This window comes from Montipora capricornis, chromosome 4 (assembly GCF_036669925.1).
Source record: "Montipora capricornis isolate CH-2021 chromosome 4, ASM3666992v2, whole genome shotgun sequence".
NCBI classification, from domain to species: Eukaryota; Metazoa; Cnidaria; class Anthozoa; order Scleractinia; family Acroporidae; genus Montipora; species Montipora capricornis.
Window position 1 is genome coordinate 37,529,932 of NC_090886.1, and position 14,119 is coordinate 37,544,050.

Here is a 14,119-nt window from a genome sequence, read left to right on the forward strand (position 1 = left end):
AGTATTAAAAGCTTTTAGCTTTATGGTGGGGCAGATTATGAGGAGTGAGGGTTCCGGCCAAAAACATAACGGCGTTATGAAAGACAACTGGCAGAAGAGAACCAGTTGGTTATTTACAAAAGGTGATGAGAGTTAAATCCGGAATCACCGAACGAAAACGAAGTCGATTGTTGAAACGGGAGCACCCGTACCAGGAAATGTCTGTTCTGGTGACAGAGGGCACCTCTTGGAGTTTGCACGTCACAATAATTCAAGCCTTGTGACACTGAGTCTTTCGCAAATTGCTTCGTTTGTTTGGTGAATGTCGGATACGGCTCCATTTGCTCTCTCAGTTATTTTTTCATCTCAGTGCGATGAAAATAACATTCCTCGTTTTCGCCTTTTTTTGTTGCGTTACTCAAGTCATTTTCAAAAGGACGCAATTCGTGGTATCTGCTGTTCAGCTAACATTTCTGTATGTGCGCTGAAGATAAATGCTGTGGAACATATGCGTTCGGATATTCTACAAACATAAGAGAGCAAAAAGCTGTGTTAGCATTATGTAGGCTGGCTAAGGTAATGCCAAAACTATTCTAATGTTAAATGATATAGAATAAAGGAGAATGGATCACGCTTGTTTTCTAGAGTACTACAAAGCTGATTAAACAAACAGTTTGGTAAAAACAACCCGATCATGTAATTTTTATTCAAGTAATTTTACAGCACGTCTAAGGCATCTTAATTGAATCGGCGATCAAATTTCAATCAATCATCTGTCAACAAATTTTACTAATTTCTCACTCACTACAATTTTTTTTATTTTTTGATGTTTCATGTTCGTACTTTCTACCAACATGTACTCTTTTTTTAATCTCAGCCTCAATACTGTAAAAGAAAAAGGTTCTTACCAAAAAAAAAGTGTATGTCAACTGTACGTGCACTATCAATACAAAAAACTGCTACTCAGTTTGAACTTTCTGGCAAAATAAAACCTGGTGAACTTGACGGACTTCTTTTAATTAGCTATTTAACAATTATTCCATGAGCGCGAGTTGGATATGAGATGATAAATAGCCAACTCGGCGCTACGCTCGTTGGCTATATCCAGTCTCATATCCAACAAGCGCGAATGGAAAAATTGTTTTATTAAATTCCTTAAACTCCAAAAATTTGGAAGTACGAAATACGAGCGAAAAAAGCGAGAAAATCCGAGCGAAATCGAAAAAACCTGATGAAGATGCGATGTTGTGTAATACCTTGTGGTCAGACAGACGTAGGCTCATCACAAAAACATTTCTTGCCTTTTCACGTACTTCTAAACGTCGGAATTGATCCAAACTTTCCACAAATAAAGTTTTTTTTTCTTTTTCGGTTTTATTCAGAGAGAAATTTCGCTTTCCGAGGAATAAATTTTAGCTTAGCAACGCTCAGCGCAATCATTTACCATCATATAATGCGGTCAAACTAAGGTATATGAGCTGATAACCGTGATTGAGTGAACCAATCAGAGCTCGCGAAATGCATTATCCGAGGTTGAGAATTTAATAATACTTGTTAATCTGGTCAAAAAAGTTCAGGAAAGTTCACTATTTTCTTGAGCTTCTAGTCTCAAAGTAAAAAGAATTGTTTCCCGTTTTCGCATTCGCGAGAATATCCAAAAACACATGTTCTGCCGGCCAATCAAAATTCAACGTTTTGACACTCAAACTTCAAAGTTTACCCGCCCACTTGGGAACCTTTTGGCGCCAGTTACGCAAATGATCGTAGCTGCATGATTTATTTGCCGTTTGGCAAGACATGGCGTTTACAATAAATAAACTAGGTAGGAATTTCAAGCAAGGTGTTCAAAACTACAAAAGACAAAATGCCCGTACGTGTTGCTGACTTTGCTTCCTGTGAATTGTTTGCGGAGTGGCGTCAAAACGTTCCAAAGTGGGCGGGTAACCTTTGAAGTTTGCTTGTCAAAACGTTGAATTTTGACCGGCCGGCGGAACATGTTTTTGTCAAGTGTGTGGACAGGTAGTTGCAAGCGACGGTAGTTTGTTTATACAAAAAAGAAAACTTGAGAGTATATTTTGTGAACGTTTTCTTGTTGGCTGCATTGTCAACCACCTTTGTAATTTCTCCATCACTGGCTTCTGCAAAAATGATTTTTGTGTCTTTCATGACCAATCAAAAGTTTAACTAGAACGTTTGCTCGTTTCCTGGTTTTCTTTCGTAGAAATAAAATCAGAGGACGGATATCAAATCGGACTACATTGTCCAAATTGTGTCACGTGATCAGTTTTATCCAATGAGAGCCCGCAAAAATTAATCGGTTGGATAATCCCTTGGGGGAGTATAATAATAATAATAATAATAATAATAATAATAATAATAATAATAATAAGGGAATCTTTGCTGACATCACACTGTTTACATTTTGTTTCGTTAACATACGGGTTTGCTCACAGAAGGCGTCATACTATTTACAAATTGTCTTCAAAAGGTAAAAATCTTCAATTGTCAGCCTTTCAGCTTTGATAACGAGTCAGTGTTCCTAGACATCCTTTAATAATATTATGTATCAACTGAAATTTCCTCTTTGTCTTCCTCGCATTATTCATAAATTTAAAACTGTCTTTTTACCGTCGAACATGGGTGAATATGAGATGAGTGTGTTGCTGTACTTTGTTACTGTTGTTGTTGTTGTTTGAGACTTTGACCATAATGCATAAATTTAAAACTGTCTTTTTACTCTCGAATACGGATGAATATGAGGTGAGAGTGTTGCTGTACGTTGTTACTGTTGTTGTTGTTGTTGTTGTTGTTGTTTGAGAGTATAACAATGTAAAAATTTAGAGACACACCAGAAATGCAATAGATCTAGAATTTTTTAAAAGTATAATAAGATTGCAATAAATTGTTGTTGTTTTTTTTGTCAAATTCATTTTCCAAGACGTGGAAGAGACAATATTCCCTGCTTGTAGCAGAGGTCATTCTTTTTTCCGTTGTAGTGTACGGGAAAAGAGACCTCTGCCATGGGTCGAAACTCACTGTGTTGGGCATGCGCGGCGGTAACTTCGCGACCGAATCCTCACGCGTGATACTTCATTTTGTTTGGGCTTGCTAAACAAACAGGGAAATGTCTGTAAATGAATACGCGGGACACGGCGGGCTCAAGTCACAGACAGCAAACGCATTTTGGAGCATGGGTTTTGAAGAGTGTCGTCCAAGGTTGTCGACGACGGTTGGATCACGGTGAGTTTCAACCCATGGCAGAAATTTCTTTTCCCGAACTTGTCAGCCCAGTGAACGCAAAAGAAAAGAGAGCTCTGCTAGCAGGGAGGAGACGATATACTTATTGCATGTTAAAATTACCAAGCTTTGGGAATTAAAGGTTTTAGGACCTTGAAAAAAAAAAAAATGGAAACTCTCTTATATTAGTCATACAATAAAAATAAATGAAAGAGTCCCGAACATCTCATTATGTTACTCATAGTTGATTATTCCACTCATGTAAAAAAATGAGCTGGTTAAAATAAGGCAATCTAGGATTCACTGACCTCGTTTGCTTCCTCGGCAAATAAATCACATATCCCCTTGTAACTCTAAACTTACAGAGGTATAAAAACAATATTGACCTTACATCTTAAGACCTTTTTCTTTTAAACAAAGATCTCGGGGCGCTTCACGTCAATCGATATTTATAGGAATAAGATTTCTAAGTCTGAAAAGCAACCTACCTAAATATCAAAGTGCCACTTGACAGCAATGCACTAGGCGAGATCTGTACTCAACTAGCTTTGTTGAAAATACTTTTGCATGTGGGACAGAGGTTTTCTGTCTGACAAATATAACTTTGGTTTTTATTTCAGGTGGTTTCAGTAAAAAACTATGTCTGGCAGTGACAACAGAAATGCGACCAACAAAGCCGATGCGTCTTCACTCCTCGCCTCATCAGAATGCACTCCGTGGATCGTTACGCTAATATCTGAATGTGCAGCCATAGTGGTCCTCAATCTTATCACCATGGCTGTATTCATGACACAGCGCCAGATGCAGCGCCGAGGCGCTTACATTTTTATCCGAAATCTTACGATGACTGATCTCTTGGCGGGGGTTCAGGCCCCCTTCAGATTGAACGAATCGGTCAACATTGTGATGCCTGGGAGTACACCTATGATGACAGTTCTTGGGCTGATCTGATCAAATTTGCATTTCTCCATATCTTCTCCTTTGCTTCGCTTGCAAATCTTGCTGTCATCTCGTTGGAGTGCGTGCATGCCACATACCGTCCTTCCAGGCATCTATTCATGAGCAGACGAGTCTACTACGTCACTATAGCTATCATTTGGCTGATAGCTATTATCAGAGAAGCTCTTCAAATCACGTTAGGAAAAATGCCATTTCAAGATCGCGGGAACATCCCTTTAGTAATAAATTTGCTAATTACGTTGAAATGAAAGTGCTTTGCAGAGAAGAATTACTACTACTAGGCGATTTAACATCCGCGTCGACGCTGTAGATGACAACGATGCAACGAAATTTTCTGACCTGTTGGAATCTTTTGGACTTGTGCAGCATGTAGAGTATGCTACACATGTACAAGGACACACCCTAGATTTAATTATTTCACGCAAATCGGACACTACCATTTATGGTGTGCCACGTATTGATCGCTTTCTGTCTGACCATGGTGCTGTTCACTTTACCATCAATTCTAACAGACCAGATATAACAGTGAAGACAGTATCGTATAGGAAGTTGAAATCCATCGATATGAAGGCGTTTCAATTAGCCATAGCCGATTCCGATTTATGTCTGGATCCACCTGATAATCCTGAAGATTTAGCGATGTGCTACAACAATACATTAAAAAAGATCCTCGATGATCATGCACCGCTTGTAACACGCACAACTATTAATAGACCACGCGTCCCATGGATTACCGAAGAAATAAGAGCTTCAAAACGTGAAAGGAGAAGAGCAGAGAAAAAATGGAGAAGATCCAAGTCTGAAATAGACTTTGCTGAATTCAAAAAGAAAAGGAACTTAACAACAGCATTGATGGATAAAGCACGAGAAGACTTCTATGCAGACTTTATTGCTGAAAATAGTCACGATCAGGGTAAACTATTTCGTGCTACGCGTAGTCTCTTGAAGAAAGAAACATCTGATAAATTGCCAGCATCTATTGATGCAAAAAGTTTTGTTGATGACTTAGGATCCTTCTTTGTTCAAAAGATAGTCGATATTCGTGCTCGACTGGACACTGAAGAAACATCCGTCAGTTCAAGCTCTATTACTGAAGTGTCTACACTCCCACCTGAGACCATGGAAGAGTTCAAAGAACTTACAGAGGAGACGATGTTAAATCCCTCATACAACGTTCATCTTCAAAATCTTGCTCCTTAGATCCAATTCCATCTAAGCTACTCCCTCAGTGTGATGTGTTATTACCCGTCATCACGTCTCTAATCAACATGTCTCTGAGGACGGGGGTTGTTCCTCGAGTATGGAAAGAAGCACTAATTACGCCATTACTGAAAAAGCCCGGGGCTGATATGCACGTTCCTCAGAACTTTAGACCAGTTAGTAACCTGTCAAAAATGTCAAAACTAACTGAAACAGCTGTTTGTCATCAAATACAAAATCATCTCCTCGTACATAACATCTACCCAGACCAACAATCAGCCTACAGAAAAACTTCAGCACAGAAACACTTCTACTGAAAGTAAAAAATGACCTCCTCATGAATATGAATAAACAACATGTGACTCTATTAGTACTATTAGACTTGAGTGCTGCATTCGACACTATAGACCATAAAATGTTGATTGATCGCCTTAATATTAGATGTGGAATCACAAATGTACCTTTACGATGGTTTGAATCCTACCTAGAGAATAGATCTCAACGAGTCGTCGTTAATGAAGCTGAATCACGTTCTTTCGACTTACAGTTCGGTTTGGCACAAGGGAGCTGTCTTGGTCCTCTGCTATTACAATTTACACTGGTGAGTTATCTGATATCATTAAACCCCACCTACCATCTGTTATGTGCTATGCTGATGATACTCAACTTTATGTATCTTTTAGTCCCAAGGACAATTGTGGAGAGGTTGAGGCCATAGCGGCTATGGAAGGATGCATTAAAGATATACAGAAATGGATGAAGGAGTCCAAACTACAACTTAACACTGACAAGACAGAGCTGCTACTAATTGGCACGAAGCAACAACTTCAGAAAATAAATATGTCCACATTATGTGTTGGTACGACTTGATAAAGCCTAGCAAAGAAGTCAAGAAACTTGGGGTGTGGCTAGACCCATCCTTAACAATGAACACACATATCAATAGACTTGTAGTATTGCATTGTATCATTTGTATGATCTTCGTAGAATACGAAATATTTATCACAAGAATCGGTGGAAGTTCTTATCCATACATTAATTTACAGTAGAATTGACTACTGTAATAGTCTATATCTAGGTTTACCTGATTATCAAATCCAAAAAATTCAAAGAGTACAGAATGCCGCAGCTAGGCTTGTATATAATGCCGGTAAATATTGTCACATAACACCTTTACTGTTTAAACTTCATTGGCTGCCTATTCGTGAACGCATATTATTTAAGATTCTTTTAATTACGTATAAGGCTGTTCATGGGCATGCCCCTAATTATATCAAAGAGTTAATTAAAGTAAAGAAGCCTGGAAAATACAACCTAGGTCAAATAGTGACAATGTACTATTAGAATAGAAAATTGAAAACATATACTACTCTTGGAGACCGCGCATTTCAAGTCGCCGCTCCAAACTATGGAATAACCTACCATTTAATATTAGAAGTTCATTAGTTTTACCATCTTTTAAGAAAGCACTTAAGACGTATCTTTTTAGAGAAGCATTTCCTTAAATATTTTAATTGCTTACACGACGTATACATTCTTCTTTAGATATTAAGGCCAGTTTTTTATTTTTCATGCTATTCATATAATTTAATTGTTATGAGTAATTAGTTATTAGTTATCATTAGTTACTAGTTATATTATAAAATTGTAATTAGGTTTTTAATGGATTTAGTTCCGCGCAGGTGAAAATGTAAATTGATACTTGCGCGTTATAAGTAAATAAAGTATTATTATTATTATTATTAAATTCCGCTCTGTATATTGCATACTATTTACTAGTTCTCCTTGTTGTATGCATTTGCTACACTTCAATTTTTATCAAGGTTCGTTTTGGCCCGCGAATGAACCGCCTCGACAACGAATTATCATGAGAGAGCGCCAGCTATCCGCCATTTTGTTTGCTGTTACAGTTGCTTCCCTGATCACTCTCTTGCCTATTATAACATATATATGTCTGTGTTTGTTCTATCCTGATTTCACTTCGCCGAAAAGTCCTGTAAATTTTCACTGCGAATGTTCCCCCTAACATGTTTCATATCAAACTCGTTGGTAAATCCCATCATCTACGCCATGCGCATGCAAGGCTTACGCACCGGCGTGAGAAATTTACTTTGCGGTGGCGTTCCTGCTGATGCAAACATGGCCGCTATTCCACTTTAAGAAAACCTGTAGCTTGCTCTTGATAGTGAACTGCAGCAGTTTCAAGTTGAGCGTTTTGAAATTCAAACTGACCAATCAGCAATCGGAAGAGGCGCGCACAATGTAGTGAGCTAATCCGAAGTCGATGTAGATTCCAGTGGCACGAAAACGCACGAGAGCGGGTTTTTTGGATCTTTATCTTGCCTCTGATTGGTTTGGTCAAGAAAGTGAGGTACTCTATAGTTCAATCATAATGCATAGCGAAGAAGCACTTTTAAGGATTCAACAACACTCTGTCTAGGTGCCATTGTAAAGTAGTTAGGAGAGTTATAACGATCGAGGACTTGAGCCAACAGCTTCAGAAAATTTTAAGATCGTTGTTCTTACAATCATACGTTAAACCGAATTCGACAGAAATGTTATTGCTCATTCAAAACTCTCTCAGATCTCTTTAAAAGGCTAAGGAGAAGTATTTATCGCATCATTGATTTCTTTCTCACATTACGAAGCAAGTTTTTAATTTTCAGGGGAAAAGGAACGATACCATTTACGCCTAAAAGAATATAAACCAATCAAACGCGGGGAACTATCGTTAAAATTAATAAATAGTAATGCTGGTCATTCGGTTTATCCCATGCTCGGCCTATGCATGGCTGATAAACGAAACATTCTTGTCCATTGCAGCGATAATGTTTGGAAGAGTATGGTGAACTGGTTTTGTGTTCCCAACAAAGATTCGAAAGACGGATATAATCATCATACTTGACTGATCATTTAACTTAGTAATGTAGGACATATATTTACAATGTGTATGTAATAGTTCTACTCTGCCGGAAATCCGAGCTAAAAAAATTAAAAGTTTGTATGTCTGTATGTAAACCATCTTCAAGGCAATCCTCGGGAAACTTGGCATAGAGCTATCACCATGAAGTCATATCCTTCTGGCCTGGATCAGAAAATTTCGGAATTTAGTTCTGGAAGTTTGATTTACCTCGTGATTTTGACCTGGGCCCGGTTGTTCAAATCCTATTGACGCTAATCCCAGATTAAAAATTAACAAGGAGTTTATTTCTCTATTCCAAATGCTGTTTAACGCTGAGTTCGGCAAAACTTTACATTAGAAGAAGTTAATCTTGAAAAACAAAAAGAACGAAAGATACTTTACCAAAAAAGTTTTAAAAACGTTCCGCAATTTTGAAACAACCATAGGGGGTCATTGTGGTAGGCGCGGTGGCCTCATGGTTAGTGTGTTCGACTCCGAATCGAGTGGTCACCGTTGGGGTCCTGTGACGGTTCGCGATCCCCTGGTCTCGCACGATTGCGATTAAACTAAATGTAAGAGAACGCACTTCAACCCTTCGCACAAACCCGCAAAACAAAGTATGAATTTTAAGAAACGCGTACGACTTTTGATAAAAGATATAAGTTAACAACAAGTATAAAAGTTAGTACAGTGACTATCTCTTAATTAATAATCTTACCTAGATTTTCTTTAGCTTTATATATATTTAAATGACAACACTAATTAAACTAAACTACATACTTTACTGGAATATTTACAATATTAAACAGTTCAGTTCAGTTCCTTCTATGTTCTTCGCTTTCACATCAAAACGCTACTAACCCACAAACCAGCAAACCTCAGCCAGCATGCAGCTTTAAAACCAATGCTTCTCGTCTCCGCTTCTGCTTCTACTCGCGCTCTCCGTGAGCCTTCTATCTTCCTCGGACTTTAGTTTTTTCCTGTTCCTCTTTTGTCAACTCCGGGCGCTCCAGCTTATTCCGTTTTCCCTTTCACTAAAGAGCGTGGGTTGACAGGTAATTATTCTCCTCCTCGCTCGTTTCATCCACTGTAAGACAAAGGCTGGTTTTGTCCCTTGTTGCACGTTTTTGGGTCTGCCCTAAAGACTTTTCAGCATTGACTGTTTCAGCGTTTCTGCCCTCCACTTTCTTCTAAACATTGGTCTTCCCTCTTGTCAACAAACCTTGCACCCCCTTCAACAACCAACCCACGCCCACGACTTTTTACACGATCTATATATAGTTAACTAATTTATCTGCAAATTACCGCACAAAACATGGTTTTTTAGATGACTACATAGGACCTTTGCTTCTATGGCGCCTAAATTTGAATAACCATACTTTGTACATCCTTAGCCTTCGTATCTTATGTTTCTAGACCAAAGGATTTTTCACATGACACGGGAGGCTTTGTAGGATGTACATTGCCATTTATGCAATAAGGGTCTATTACAGCACTTACACGAAGTTCGATAACACTAAATCCGATAATACATAATACACTAGGGGAATAGTACACAGATCGTAAACACTCACACTAACGAACAAGCGAGTGAGCTAAACACTATTTACAAAACTGGTGACAAAAACAACATAACATAATAATTACGTGACCGGTCCTGATTGGGGAAATTGTGTTGTGTTCTTGGGCAAGACACTTTACTCTCACGGCTGCCTCTCTCCACCCAGGTGTTAAATGGGTACCGGCGCGAAAATGAGGGGGGTAACCTACGATGGACTAGCAGCTATATCCAGGGGGGAGTATCAATTACTCCTCGTCGCTTCAGACTACGGAAAACCCGGGAGATAAGCGCCGCGCTAATGAGCCTCGGTCTCGTAAGCTGTGACTTTCCCTGCCTTTATTAGGGGTCATTGTTCCATTCTCAGTTCGGGTTCGGGACCCGTATCTCGAAAGTCCCGAGGCCCACGACTTTTTACATCCATATATAGTTAAACTAATTTTTATTCAAATTACGACAAAACATGGTTTTTTTTAGATGACTACATAGACCCTTTGCTTATATGGCGCCTAAATTTGAATAACAATACTTTGTACATCCTTAGCCTCGTACTTATGTTTCTAGACAAAGGATTTTTCACATGAATGTGAGGCTTAGGATGTACATTGCCATTTATGCAAAGGGTCTATTACAACACTTAAAAGAAGTTCTATAACACTAAATCAGATAATACATAATACACTAGGGAATCGTACAATAGATAGTTAACACTCACACTAACGAACAAGACGAGTGGCTAAAACTATCTACAAACTGGTGACAAAAAAAAAATAATAATAATTATTACGTGACAGGTCCTGACTGGGGAAATTGTGTTGTGTTCTTGGGCAAGACACTTTACTCTCACGGTGCCTCTCTCCACCCAGGTGTTTAAATGGTACCGGCGAAATGCTGGGGGTAACCCTACGATGGACTAGCATCCCATCCAGGGGGAGTATAAATACTCCTAGTCGCTTCATGCTACGGAAACCGGAGATAAGCGCCGCCCTAATGAGCCTTCTGGCTCGTAAGCTGTGACTTTACCTGACTTTATTAGGGGTCATTGTTCCATTCTCATTCGGGTTCGGGGACCCGTATCTCGAAAGTCCCGAGACTTTTTTCGGTATCACCATTCCCTTTGAACCTTAAGAAGGTCAATCATTTGGTTTTTAGCTATCTTAAAAACATACTAAAAGACGAACTCCTTAATGGCGGTTTCACAAATGGCTTTTTCGAGCTCAAAAAGTTATCGGGACTTTCGAGAAATGGACACAGTTAAAGGGCCTCTGCTGGTACGACTTCTGGGAGACCCCTTAAATGGTTTTAATGACCCCCGACTTGAAAAAAAGTGCCTGGAACGCTGCAGTTTAATACCATCCAACTCAGTCCCTTCGTACCACAGGCAACCAGTGTACGCTCATGGAGCGTCCTAGTTTAATGAAATTTGGGCAATAAAAATACACTCACTATCTGGAACTCCTAGCTGCAAGGGAGAGTTTAAAAATCCCAGAGAAACCCCATTTTGGTGGAATGGATAAGTGAATAAGACATCAATGGACTGACAAATAAAAATTCAGTCCCAAGAGTAAGTAACTTCGAGTGTTTTTTTTTTATGTAAATAACCCCGCCAAAGCGGATTGCATTATGGGAAGGTGAAAGTGAATTCTGGACATGAGATGGGGAAACCATTTCTCATAAGATGACAAAAGAGCTCAAAGAAAAATTGGCCAACACAAGTTCGATTTAGCAATTCTGAAAATCGATTGGAATTGTCTTTCATTAGCGGCCTCGTCAATTTAACGGCAAAATAGAAACGCAAATCATGGCAGTCCTAATACCCACAAATCAAAAGTACTTTAACTCAGCAGGGAAAAGAGAAATTTCATGATCCACACCATAAATGCTTCGTCAGTGACAATGAACTAAAAAAGTTTAATTGTTGAGGAAACGTTAGCTAGTCCCAAAGCAGCAAAAGAAAAACTAAGATGTTAAAAAAAAACCCGTTCGCAGAAGAGGTTTTTATTTCTTTAGCAATCAGTACAAGTGTTGTTGCATAACACCATTGATTAGCTGCTAGTTAGGTAGACCTGGTTTGTCCATCGTTCGCCTTCACCGTCAGACCCACAGGCTGCAGATCTGCCGTACTTGTCAAAGGTCTGATACACTGTAGCACTGGCTGTGCACCATCTTCCATCCTGAACTGCCACATCTTGTATCCTTTTCGCATTGCAGCCACGGCCCACTTTGCAATGGGGTTCTTTCGAGTACCATAACGATCCATCGAGAATAGAATCTCTTCCTTCCAATGTTTGAATGGCTCGATTGGAGGTGTCTTTGAAGCAGCCGATGGTTTTAAAATCTGCAGTGATGAAAAGTCACTCAAAAGATTAATTATATTCCTCTACGATTTTAGGAGACTATGGCACAAGATATACGACGGCAATATCAGCGAAAAAAGCCAAACAAAATTGCCTGTTCATGAAAGATATTCAAGTTTTGTCATTGTTATTCAACATAAATCCACTTATGCATAATAACCGCTATAACTATACAAGGTAGAAACGTTCTTAAAATAGGACGCGTAACTATTAATTAGGAATTGTAAGAGAAGATAAAGTGATTTTTCATTATAAATTCAACAGAAATTGCTAGATCGATTCTAAAGGAAGGACTTACCCAAACGTCCGTTCAGCTATGAAAGACTTTTAATTCAGCTTGAGTACTGTTTTTTTTGTACTATAATTTGTCACCTGTTTTCTTAAATCTTGCACGTCGCTGGTATTAAAAGTAGAAAAATTTCTCTCGGTCACTTATATGTTGTTTCGGCCCGTCTTTGTCGCGTGCCCTTATTTACTATAGTAACTTTGTTGAGAGAGCACATAGTTCAACTTGGAAATTAAATTTTACAGCTCTTGTCGAATCACATAAAAAAAAAGTGCTACACGGCCAACGTTTGCAAAAACGTAATCCTTCCTTATACTTGTACATGTTCATTGCCGTGGACTTTAACATCGTCAATTCCCACGACCTGCTCCCGTCTGACCTTGTAGATCAGTCGGTAGAGCAGCGGTGATCTAACCCGAAGGTCGTGGGTTCGTTTATTACTTGGTGTTACGGTGCACGAATTTATGCTAATTAGTATATGCCAATGTCTATGTCATATAATGATAGTATCATGGAGTCATGGTTTCAATGGTTTCGTGGTGTCAATGGTTTCATGGTTTCTTAGGTTTCGTGATGTCAATGGTTTCATGGTTTCTTAGGTTTTGCGGTGTCAGTGGTTTCATGGTTTCATAGGTTTCGTGGTGTCAATGGTTTCGTGGTATCAATGGAGTCATTGTTTCATAGGTTTCGTGGTGTCAATGGTTTCATGGTTTCATAGGTTTCGTGGTGTCAATAGTTTCATGGTTTCAATGGTTTCGTGGTGTCAATGGTTTCATGATTTCATAGGTTTCGTGGTGTCAATGGTTTCATGGTTTCACATGAAACCTTGAAACCATTGACACCGCAAAACCTATGAAACTATGAAACCATTGACACCACGAAACCTATGAAACCATGAAACCATTGACACCACGAATTCTATGAAACCACGAAACACATGAAACTATGAAACCATGAAACCACGAAACCTATGAAACCATGAAACCATTGACATGAAACTATGAAACCATTGACACCACGAAACCTATGAAACCATGAAACCATTGACACCACGAATTCTATGAAACCACGAAACACATGAAACTATGAAACCATGAAACCACGAAACCTATGAAACCATGAAACCATTGACACCACGAAGCCTATGAAACCATGAAACCATCGAGACCACGAAACACATGAAACCATGAAACCATTGACACACACGAAACCTATGAAACCACGAAACACATAAAACTATGAAACCGTGAAACCACGAAACCTATGAAACCATGAAACCACTGACACCAAGAAACCTATGAAAGTATGAAACCATTGACACCACGAAACCTATTAAACCATGAAACTATTGACACTACGAAACATATGAAACCGTGAAACCATTGACACCGCGAAACCTATCAAACCATGAAACCATTGACACCGCGAAATCTATGAAACTATCAAACCATTGACACGACGAAACCTATGAAACCTTGAAACCATTGACACCGCGAAACCTATGAAACCATAAAGCCATTGACACCACGAAACCTATGAATTTATTGACACCATGAAACCTATGAAACCTTGAAACCATTGACACCACGAAACCTATGAAACCATGACTCCATGATACTATCATTATATGACATAGACAT

The 14,119-nt window shown here is 39.0% G+C and overlaps 1 protein-coding gene and 1 pseudogene across 3 annotated transcripts in view; both read right to left on the reverse strand.

The window, feature by feature from the left end:
- Positions 1-14,119, reverse strand: part of LOC138046899 (lysophosphatidic acid receptor 1-A-like) — a 390,671-nt gene that overhangs the window by 220,299 nt on the left and 156,253 nt on the right. The window lies entirely within an intron of this gene.
- Positions 1-14,119, reverse strand: part of LOC138046646 (uncharacterized) — a 203,584-nt pseudogene that overhangs the window by 145,751 nt on the left and 43,714 nt on the right.